Genomic DNA, 12,357 nt, shown 5'->3' with positions numbered 1-12,357 from the left:
GTCAAGGCTCTTCAGTCTCCAGACCCAAGCTAAACCATAAGAAGCAAAAGGAAACTTAAGCAAGCTCAATGCCTCAAAATGTAATCTTATCAAATTTTGTCTGTGGTCAGGAGTATCCTCAATGGAAAACCTTGCAGAAAGTAATGCGAAAGCTCAACTCTCGAGCTGAGAACAGGAGAGTGGCGACCAATTACATTTTTACTTTTTTTATTCCATTTTATAACAAAAATAAGTCCTGTGTAGATGATCTCATCTAATAAAGCACACTTAGATGAGATAAGGGCCTGAAGCAAAAGCCAAGATACTTGTCTGTAGTGATTTCAGAGCCATTTACTTCAGTGGGCAAGACAAAAGCAAAACAGCAAAAAAAATACACAAAAAAGTATCACCCTTTGGATCAAGTCTGCTAACTTCAATATGCTTCTAATGTCCAGGGCAGTTCAGAATCTTATTTGTTTGCATTAATGAAGGAATTTTTACGGCACAAACTAAAGATTCCCCCTTGCTGGGATCCATTTTCCCAAATCTGAAGTTGTAAATTCTGGTTATGCTAATAGATCTCAGGTACAGTGATCCGTGTCCACCATGTGAAGTCAAGGAACATTCAGAAATAATGCACTTTGTATCAGGATCAGCCAAAGAAGCTTATTCATCAAACTATTAGTTTGCAAAGTTTGATCTAACTATAATTTGGTTTGCTGGCCAAGACAAAGATCATTTGAATCTTTTTTGAGAATGCTGCCTCAGAGGGTACATTGGATGGCAACTACTGACAGACTCCTAGACAACAACTGTTCCATGCAGAGATAGAAAATCAATAACAAAAATTTCTACATATGATAAGTACCAGGTTTTTTCTTCAGCTGGTACCTCCCATCCCTTAGAGTAAAGCATCAAAAAGCTAAAATGTGATTTTTTTCTTCCACGAGTTAAAAGATGATCATATTATCTATAAAGAACTTGTGACCCACACCAGCGATCTAATCTAAAAAAAAGTTCATTATCTTCACTTTTACAAGACTACTTGTGTTAAAAAAAATTCTGATTTTACATACATGCTCATGACTTGCAAAATTCTCTGAATCATTCTCAAGAGGCTCCCACTAAGATGCCTCTTACATTTTGATGACAGAGAGAAGAGAGTAAGACCTCCTCTTTTAGAGTCCTGTTCTGATTTGTTTGGAGGGATAGTGACATTGATAACACTATCAAGGTCTCTCGCAATTTACTTCCCAGCTCTTGACGGAGAGTAAACTCTTCAGGTTTCAGACTTACCCAACATAGGACCTGCCGTACGTAATCTTATGAATAAATTGGGAAAATCAAGAGCTGTCGTCCACTTACCTGCTCTGGAAAAGATCAAAAAGAACTATAAAAAGCTCTCCATAAAAGCCTACCTGATGGAATATTGTTCAACAAGCCAAGTAGTGAAAAAGAGATTTTAGGAACTAAGCTAAATTCCTCCCCCCCCACACACACACAAGATTGAGCCAACTCTGTGTCTTTCCAGACTAGTCTAAATAGCACTAGGTTCCTGGTGTCTAACGCCATCACAATCACTGCAGATATAGGAAAGGTGACTTTATCAAACAATTGGTGCTCCTTAAATTAAGGGGAAAAAAGAGGTAATAAAGTGTTCTGTACTTTTCAGTAAAAAAAAAACCCAGTTATTTGGTGTGCTCATGTAACTTGCAGTTCAAGAAAATCCAGCTATTGAAATGGTCCCAAGAAACTTTCCCTCCGTAAGTGATGGAAGGATAAGATAAGAATTTAAAGATAACATTTAGTATCCTTCCAATGTTCATTATGTGCCAAGCTCTGAGGGAGAGACACAATAATCAGATTTGAACCATATCTTGCCCCACATAAGACTCTCACAGTAAGGAGAGTAAGTTTTATTTCACCCATTTTACAAATGGAGAAACTGAGGCAGCGATGTTCAGAAACTTGCCTAAGGTCACACAGCAGGCAAGCAGCTAAGCTGAGACCAGAATCCCAAAGAGCCCTCGTCCCAGGGTTTTTCCCTAAGTCGTGTTGCCTCCCAGAGCAAAATTTTTAAAAAAAATCAACTCCCCCTGCCCCACAACTGAAACCTTAGCCAAATGTCTTACAAAGTGTCCCACTGAGAGAGAGCTTTGAAATAAAATGGATATCTGGAGGGCTAAGAGAGTTTAGGCACTATCCTTTCAGGAAAACAGACGAGATAAGCAATACCCCTAGGCTCACCTATGATCTATGTTCATTATTATTACTATTATTAGGGAAGCAACATGGCCTAGTGGATAGAGCATGGGCCTGGAAGTAAGAGAAGCAGCGTGGCTCAGTGGAAAGAGCACGGGCTTTGGAGTCAGAGGTCATGAGTTCAAATCCCAGCTCTGCCACTTGTCAGCTGTGTGACCGTGGGCAAGTCACTTAACTTCTCTGTGCCTCAGTGACCTCATCTTTAAAATGAGGATTAAGACTGTGAGCCCCACATGGGACATCCTGATCCCCCTGTGTCTACCCCAGTGCTTAGAACAGTGCTCGGCACATAGTAAGCGCTTAACAAATACCAACATTATTATTATTATTATTATTAATCTTGGCTCTGCCACTTGTCTGCTGTGTGACCTTGGGTAAGTCACTGTCTCCGGTACCTCATCTGTAAAATGGTGATTAAGAGTGTGAGCCCCATGTGGGACATGGGTTGTGTCCCGCCTGATTAGCCTGTATCTTCCCCAGCGCTTACAGCAGTCCTTGACACATAGTAAATGCTTCGTAAATACCATTACTGTCACTAGGAGTATTATTATGGGGATAGTCCATGGTGATTTTTCCTACCATATGGCTCTCACTCAATAATCTGGAAGGAATGACTGATAATCCGAGATGATTTTGCAGGTGCATTTAGGATATGGAAAAAAGATCCTCCTATCTGGGAAGAATATAAGTACCAGAGTAACTAAGATTATGTAATCCAGAAATACGGGGAACTGAGATGATACTTCTCCAGCACCGTGATGAGTTTCCTTCCTGCAGTCATGCCAGAACGGGGAAATTCATAGCAGAAATTCAAAAAGGGGAAATTCATAATTCATAGTGAAATCAGACAAACTGAGGGGCCCATTCTGGTGATAGCCTTGGGTCCCTGAATTGGATTTAGAGACCAAAGTTATGTTTAACAGAGCAAACCAGAGCAGGGCGATGGCCTCAATGGAGTGGTAAATGGAGAGACTCTGATATATTTGCTGGAAGAGAAGAATATCATTCATTCAGTTGTATCTGTTGAGCGCTTACTGTGTAAAAAGCACTGACCTAGGCGCTTACGAGAGTACTAGACAACAAAAAACTGACACATTCCCCGCCCACAATGAGCATATCCTCTCTGCTCCCTTTCCTTCAATGTTCTCACACCAAAGTGAGAGAAAAGGAAGTAGAGGAAGAAACGGATCACTACTATTCCCAAATCTCCCTCTGTCTTCTGAATCAAGTTTGGATTGAATCCCTCTCCACAGACTGAATGATAATGACTGTTTATGCTTTCTCTACATTATCCTCATGAAAGGAAGAGCATCACATATGTCCCCAATGGTAGCTATTGAACAACTGTGTGCAGAGGACTGTATTAAGTGCTTCAGAGAGTACAACGCAACAGAGTTGGTAGACATGTTCCCTGTCCACTGAGAATTTAGAGACTCAGCGAGGCAATTCTCATCAATTCTCATCCCAACTGGGAAAGGAAGCCCTGCTGATGCATACTTCAAGGGCAGCTACAATTGCTGGAGATCAATCAATCAATCAGTGGTGATTATGGAGCACTAACTATGTGCAGAGCACTGTACTGAGTACTTGACAGTGAGCTATTGAGGCAGAAGGCCTGAGAAGCAGAGTACAGGTCAGGGGAACCATCTCTTGGGTCCTGGAAAGTGATCTGGGGGAGGAAGAGACACTACTTTGCTCTCAAGGAAGTTGTTCTTGACACAAAGAGACACAGTGCTCCCTTATAATCCATACCAGGAAGAGGAACTTACCAGAGCAGAGATGTTTCTGAAAATCTAGTGTTATGCCACAGCCAGAGAAACTGTTCCCACCCTTAGAGCAACTCCTGCCTACCCTTCAGCTAGGGGGCAAAAAGCTAATCCAAAGCTTGATGGCCTGAAATTTCAGGCCTATTTCAGGGACCACAGAATGACTGTGAGCTCGTTATGGACAGGGATTGTCTCTCTTTATTGCTTTGTTGTACTTTCCAAGAGCTTAGTACAGTGATATGCACACAGCAAGTGCTCAATAAATATGACTGAAAGAATATGTCCCTTTTTGAAGGTTTTCCAACAGCTCTCTCCTCTCCACCTGCCATGACCCCACACTACATCTTTTGCTCCTCCAAGCTAATCTTCTAACCGTCCCTGGCTCTTGCCCCTGCCCCCCAGGTTCCAATCCCTTGCTTACATAATAATAATGATAATAATGATAATAATAATGATGGTACTTATTAAGCACTTACTTTGTGCCAAGCACTGTTCTATGAGCTGGAGTAGATACAATTAATCAGGTTGAACGCAGTCCCTGTCCCACAAGGGGCTCATAGTGTTAATCTCCACTTTATGGATGAGGTAACTGAAGCACAGAGAAGTCAAGTGAATTGCCCAAGGTATCAAAGCAGACATGTGGGTCAGGACTAGAACCCAGGCCCTTCTGACTCTTAGGTCCATGCTCTCTCCACTAAGCCATGCTACTTTCTTGCTTGGACCATTCCCCCTTCGAATCTGTCAGACCACAATTCTCTTCAACTTCAAACTTTTCTGAAATCCTACCTCCACCAGAATCTCTCAGATTAATTCCCACTACTCCATTCCTACCAATCCCAACTGTCTCTTTCACACTTATGCATTTACACCCACCCCCGACACTTCTAAATATACCAGTATACAAATTTGTGGTATATAACAATCTACATGTTTATCATTTAATCATCTATTTCATCTACCATATCCTTCCCCTTACCGGTTTTAAACAAGAGCTACAACTAGTAGGAGCGAGAGTATTTTAGGATAGAATTGATTAATAAGCATCTCCCGCAATTTGTAAATAAATTGTGTCTGTTTTCCTCTTCCAGTAGTAAACTCCTTGCGGAAAGGGAATCTTTTTGCTTTTTTTTTATTTTATGGTATTTGTTAAGCACTTACTATGTGCCAAACACTGTTCTTTGCTTCTGTTTGGTGTATTTCCCCAAGTGTTAAGTGCAGTGTTGTTTTCAGAGTAGGTGCTCAATAAATGTCACTGATTGATGATGTCACAATAAGTGAATTTTGTCTGTTCATACAACTAGAACAGAAAAGACTAATAATGTAAGTAGGAACCTATTAGAATATCTACTTTAAAAGAAAAATAAAGGCCACCAGTGTAGTTCAGTGAGGTAGCCAGTTTACAAGCTCTTTTTCAAACTTGTTCCCCATTCCAGGGGAACTCTGCATCCCTATGCAGGGTTGTCCAAATGTCCAGTAAGCTCTAAACAGGCTGGATGACTTCAAGTAGCCATTCATTCATTCATTATTCATTCATTCATTCAATTGTATTTATTGAGTGCTTAAAGTGTGCAGAGCATTGTCCTAAGCACTTTAGAGAGTATAATATAACAGTAAGCAGACACATTCCCTGTCCACAATGAGCTTACAGTCTAGAAGGACCAATTCATTCAATAGCTTTTATTGAGCCCTTACTATGTGCAGAGCAGTGTACTAAGCGCTTGGAATGTACAATTCGGCAACAGATAGAGACAATCCCTGCCCATCAACGGGTTTACACTCTAATCCTGAGCTGTCAATTTGCTTGGAATTCTTGGTTTGGGGTATCCTACTGTTGACAAGGCACAGGACTGAATTATTTTTCCAAGAATAGTGATGAACTATTCCAAGTCCCCTGTATAAGAGAAGTAGGTATTTCACCAAGCACCTATTGAGTGAAATGGCCAGGACAGAGTGCTTAGAAAAGTTTAACAGAAGCACAAAAACACATCCTCTATCCATAAGGAGCTTACACATAATAATAAAAATAGTATTTGTTAAGTGCTTACAGTGTGTCCAGCACTGTTCAATGCGCTGGGGTAGACACAAGCTAATCAAGATGGACACAGTCTCTGTCCCACAGTGGGCTCACAATCTTAATCCCAATTTTACAGATGAGGTATCTGAGGCACAGAGAAGTTAAGCAACTCGTCCAAGGTCACACAGCAGACAAGTGGTAGATGAGAACCCAGGTGCTTCTGACTCCCAGGCCCATGCTCTATCCACTAGGAATGAAATAATTTACAAATGGTAGAATCAGATTAAATTCAGTGTTAAATCAAATGCACACACACTCACACACATACATCCTGAGGATGGATAAAAATGGATAACAGAAGTGGAAGAAGTGGCCACTGGGGTGTTGGTAATTTGTTGAGGAAGGTTTATTGGAGGAGGTGGGATTTTAGTAGGGTTTTGAAAATGGAAAGGGCTGAGCTCTGATGGATCTTTAGGGAAAGGAGTTCCAGGCAGGGGCTAAGGCTGGTGACGAAAATCACTACCTGTAATACGGCGGCTGAGGTGGAGATGGAGTGTGTGGTCAGGAAACAGATCATCTTCTGTACGTTTTTCTCATTGGCATCAGACAGTAATTCTGCCCCATCCGCTTCATTTGGAGATGTTAAATGAGGCAGATACCTACCCTCATTATCAAAGGGTCTTATGGCGGCCTAACTGTGAGCATGGCAACACTGGCCGATCAGATCACTGAGGTCTAGATGGCAAATCAGAATCTGCCTGTCACAGGTGGAAGTGAAGTTAAGAGCGGTGATGATATGCTTGTCAAGGACACTGAAATATCATTAATGCTGGTGACTCTTTAGAAGAGACGAATTAAATGTATCAGATTATGAGAACTATCAGAGAGTTCGAAGCAACAAAACCGCGTTGGCTAGCTCGTGGATCTGACCCAGGAATGGCATTGTGAACAAAAGTTCTCAACATTCATTGGGCCGTTAGATAAATTTTCATTGAGCTTGCAATACAGCCTTGGGAGGAGCGAAGCATAGGAACCTGTCTTAGTATCAAGGAAATAAGCAAGACAGTAAAAAGGAAGAGCAGGCAACATAAATAATCTATTCTGCCATGACGCCACATGCCAAACTCATCAACCTTTTCCAAAAGACACCTCCTCTAGCAACCCGTCTCAGACAACTGATCCCCTGTCTTGAGAGAAGCAGCGTGGTTTAGTGGAAAGAGTACTGCCTTGGGAGCCAGAGTTCATGGGTTCTAATCCCGGCCCCACCACTTGTCTGCTGTGTGACCTTGGGCAAGCCACTTAACTTCTCTGGGCCTCAGATTCCTCATCTGTGAAATGGGGATTAAGATTGTGAGCCCCAAATGGGACAACCTGATTACCTTGAATCTACCCCAGTGCTTAGAACAGTGCTTGGCACACAGTAAGTGCTTCACAAATACCGTAATTATCATTATTATTATTAAACTCTCTCATTTACAGGCAAGAAAGGGAGGGGCTGAGACAAGTAGCCCAAGGCAGGTTCATGCATTGCCATGGATGCCAGAGAAGCCCTTGTGAGCCAACGTTAATCGATCGGTGGTATTTATTGAGCTCTTATTGTGGACAGAGGATTTACTAAGTGCTCGGGAAAATACGATACAACAGAGTGTGTAGGCATGTTTGTAGTTTGTAGGCAAGTTCCCTGCCCACAATGAGTTTACAGCCTAGACAGACAAGCTCAGAGTTTAAAGGGATGAGCTTACAGTCCTTAATAGCTGAGTATTGGATCAGTATGCGCTCAATCTTATGAGTCTTGTTTTGGAGGAGCTACACATCTGGGCCACAAAAAAAGAGATGTAGCAACTTAATCTCCCTCAATCTGTCCAGATGTGGAAACAACCAAATTAATAAACCACTTTAATTCTATCTCCCAGGCTAAAGTTCCCAATGTTCCCCTGATGTCACCCCAAGTTTCCTCTTGGGGGGATGGGTGCTTCCTGAATCACTTCAGATCCCTAAGTGGTTTGAAAATTCTGACTCCAAATCCCTTTACCGATATTATTTCAATTTTCCTTTCCTAAGAGTTTTGACAAGAATCTCTCAACATCAATTCATGGAAAAAATCCCTCCAAAAATTCCAAATGGTACAGGATTCCTGGTTTTGGAATATTCACCCCAAGAGGGAATGCAGCAGGATCATGGTATCCAAGAAGCTAATGGCCTGGGATGTAGCTATCCCATAGTAATGTTCAACCTGAATCAAATCCCATTGACAATAACAATACTCCTACTAATAATAGTATTTGAATAGTGTTTGTTAAGTGCTTATTATGTGCCAAGCACTGTATTAAACACTGAGCTAGATATAAGATAATCAAGGAAGACACAGTTCTTGTCCCATGGGGGGTTCACAATCTAAGTCGGGCAGAGGACAGCTCTCTAATCCCCAATTTACAGAAGAAGAAACAAAGACACAATGAAGTAAAATGACTTGCCTAGGGTCACACAGCAGGTGAGTGGCAAAGCAGGGATTAGAACCCAAGTCCCTTTACTCCCAGCCCTCGGTTCATGTTTCTAAAACCCCATACCCTTTGGGGAAAAGAATGAGATTCAGAAATGGCACGGTCTTTGGCCTTCTTGGAGACCCGAGAGCTTAGAAAAACAAGATGATCTCTACTGGAGTAAGCTTTCGGATCATCTGCCAGGGCACTGGCTTTTCTGCTCATACTACGTACACACTTCATGTACTCCTAGAAAAGATTTTCATCTTTGTATCTTTGAGCTCAAGTACACACCTGAGCAGCCCTTCGTTAGTAGTGTGGGAACCAAGGGAAGAAATGATTAAAACATCCAGCTACCTATTGCCTGAATCCCGACCTGTCATAAAGTTGTGAATTTCCAACAACTCTCCCCAGTGTCAGATCCAAAGATGGGGCTCATCTTTTCAGAACAGAAATATACGTCCAGCTTCCATCCCCTTGAGCTTGACTGAAGTCTGACATTTGCACTGGGGGCTTGGGAAAAGGAATGCATTCATTTCAGTGCCGTTCACTCTCCTAGACTAGCACAGTTCACACTGGCTCCACTCCGCCTGTGGAGACGGAGGAGAGAATAGAATCCAATGCTGGTCCGTCAAATCCGCCAGTCGCGATACAGACTGCCGGCACTCTCCATCCAGTGCTTTAAAAGGCGAAGCAGATTTGACAAACTGGGTTAGTTTCATGGCCAGACCTCTTTTTTTTTTCAAATTAAAGGGATTTTCTTTTAAAAGGCAACTTGGATGGAAGAGCTACTTGATACCTGTTCGATCTAAATGCTTCAGGATTCCCAAGAGCAGACGCTCATGGCAATCTGATACACTGGGCTATCAGACCACACTGAAAATGTAGAAAAGAAGAAAGAGAGGCTTCCACCCCATACAGTCCCTTCCCAGATGCATATATTTTTACATGCTATAGAATGAAAAAGCCAAGGAGCTCTCAACCAATCAAATTACGTTACTGTCTCTTTAATAAACAAATCCATGTGCACATTAACAGTGTTGAAAATTCAATTTAAACTCTTTGTCTGTGGCTGCTTACTCTAAAGATGGTCTTTCTTAAACAACAGAGCACCAAGGAGTCGTTAGGGCTCTCTCTTCATTACTTCAAAAAACCAATCATTAGACACCAGAGTATATACGTAATTAGAAAATCACTTCCTTTGCAATCCAAGCTAAGTAGTTTACATACTGTAATTACAGGGACAAAATCAATTTTTAATCATTTCACTGATTGGGCTCATCAGCTCTGTGGGAACATTGTAACCTGCTTGTTGTGCAAAAGCAACATCTGGGCTAAAACAATTACCCTTTGTTTGCTACAATATTCCTTAAATCTTTTTGCTTGCATAAAAAAATGAAAACATGAGGACAAGATATTTGTATGTCTTTTTGTCCTTGATCAACATATATCCTAAAGTGCTAGTTGCAATGAGAGTTTAATGTTCTCCAGAATTTACAGTTTAACAGTACACTTCCAAGGAATGTATTTTTTCAGTGAGATAAAAGTATCTGATTGTTTTAAAGATCCATTCAGCTGGCTAATTGTTCCATAGCTAACACATGGTATTCAAACAACCCACACATTACAAAAGCTCATCTGGATAATAATGGGCGCTATTATTGCAATGGTTACACTTTTCTAATACAAATGAATGGATTTTATCAAATTTAAAAAAAAAACTAAAAGCTGAGTATGTGTGAAAAATAGATGGTATGAATTGGCAAGCGGAGGCTAAGCATTTTGTTCTCTTAATAGGAAATGACCTCATTTACACTGGAGTAATAATTAGTACTGCTTCACTGACAGTTAAGAAAAAAAGTTTCCCAGTATAATAAGGCCAGCATCTCTTTTGTTAAGAGGATCTACATTGATTATTAACCCTTGCCAAGAACCTCCAGAGTTTAACCTCCACATTCCACGGCCCTCATGTTTTCGGGCCACAGAGGAAGAAGCTGCTTAAGCAATCACTGAATCTTACCCGATTTCATAAGCTTCACATCCAAGTTGCTTAGTGCCCAAATGCAGCCTTTAAGAGGGACATTTAAGAGTCTAAGATGACTTTCATCCTCCTACTTCCAACCAAAGAGACAGTTCTCCAGGCATTTTTGTTTCCCTCTGGTGGTCTCATCGGTGCCCTTTTAAGTTTGTGAGCTTTTTATTGTTGCTTTCAAGTTCCCCAAGCCTCCAGTTTTCCTTGGGTCAAGCAGGCTGATGTGGGTTTTCACTACTTTCCCTTTGGGGAGGGCAGAGAAAGTGAATAGGGAAGGTAAGACTCCTGGTTGGCCAAGGATTTTGGGATTGACCAGGCCTGGAGCCTGAAGAGCTCGCTCGAGAGTTCTCGAACAATAGCAGACCCACGGCCGAAACAAGACACCACACACACACACACACGCCCCGCCCCCACCGTACCCCTTGCCTCCACCCCTACCCAGGATTATTCTCTTCCCAAGTCTTTCATATGCTACTTTGAGGGAAAATTGAATGTGAATATTCCTTAAATGAATTTGGTCCCCAAGACCATAAGGAAACCCAATCTTTGGGTCATCTTGTCAGCCCAACTGAATATCAAATGAGGAACAAAGTGCCCTGCTCACAGACCTAACTTCCACCATTATTCTCATCATTGGTAGTACTTGATTTTAGCCAAGGAGGTAGAGGGGAGAATACTGATGAAGGAATCCCTGCCCTTGAGGAACTTTCCTTCCATTGTTTGTATTGAGCACTTATTGCACACAGAGCACGTGGGAGAGTACAATTAATAACAAACAGCCACATCTCCTGCCCTCGATGAGCTTACAATCACACAGTTTGTCATTCATTAAAATCGTCTAAGAACAATAAAAAAAATTGGAAAAATACTAAGCATGAACATGGCTTTCAGCTCCATGGTAGCTTCACCTGCAGACCACAGAGTCTGGTTACTATTTCTTTGTTTTTTTAATAATGGTCTTTGGGGATGAAGTTTTAATGCAAGTCCTTGTTGAGGCTTCTTCTTAAATTAAACAGCATTGGGCAGATTATTCATCAAGCCCCAGACAAAGTTGTCCAGTTGGGATGAAACAGGAAATCTCCAATTCCAAACTCTAAATGCCCAAATGAGCCCTTCTAATTCCCAGTCAGACTGGCAATGGATCAAAACGCCTGCACTGTAGACAAAATCCCAATTTGCCTGACCACAGCCAGAGATCTCAGAATGTGTTGGCAATGTTGACTTCTGTTGTACTCGCTCAAGTATTTAGTACAGTGCTCTGCACACAGTAAGTGCTCAGTAAATAGCACTGATCGATTGGCTTCAACTCAGCACTATAAGCCAGCCACCAAAGCAGGCAGGGCACCTGCTGAAATGGACAACTCTCTGCTGTAGAAGACTCATTTCAGAAGGAAAGGTGACTCTGTTTACCGAGCGAGGTTTAATCCTTCTGAATAAATCCATTTTTAAAAGAATTCTCCAGCTCTCCCTACTTACACAACAGGGGCACTCTCACTCTTAACTTCTCTTTGCCTCAGTGACCTCATCTGTAAAATGGGGATTAAGACTATGAGCCCCAAGTGGGACAACCTGATTGCCTTGTATCTACCCTAGCTCTTAGAACAGTGCTTGACACATAATAAGCACTTAAATACCATAATGATTATTATTATTATTCATGACTCCTTCCCTGGCAGGGTTTCAAGCCCTGTCAGACAGTCCTAGTGCCCCAGGGTTCGTCTGGATTTGCTTTTTCTGAAAAGAGTTTCATACTGGTTATTGGGAAGCCGGAATTCACTGCCTCCCAACCAGCCGTGGATGTTCTACAAAATCACTCCATCGACT

The 12,357-nt window shown here is 41.7% G+C and overlaps 1 protein-coding gene across 5 annotated transcripts in view; it reads right to left on the bottom strand.

Moving 5' to 3' along the window:
• Nucleotides 1-12,357, bottom strand: part of ZNF536 (zinc finger protein 536) — a 337,831-nt gene that overhangs the window by 267,392 nt on the left and 58,082 nt on the right. The gene's annotated exons all lie outside the window — the stretch shown is intronic.

Source organism: Ornithorhynchus anatinus, chromosome 11 (genome assembly GCF_004115215.2).
Source record: "Ornithorhynchus anatinus isolate Pmale09 chromosome 11, mOrnAna1.pri.v4, whole genome shotgun sequence".
NCBI lineage: Eukaryota > Metazoa > Chordata > Mammalia > Monotremata > Ornithorhynchidae > Ornithorhynchus > Ornithorhynchus anatinus.
The sequence above is the reverse complement of the archived record's forward strand: the minus strand, read 5'-3'. Positions and strand labels throughout refer to the sequence as shown.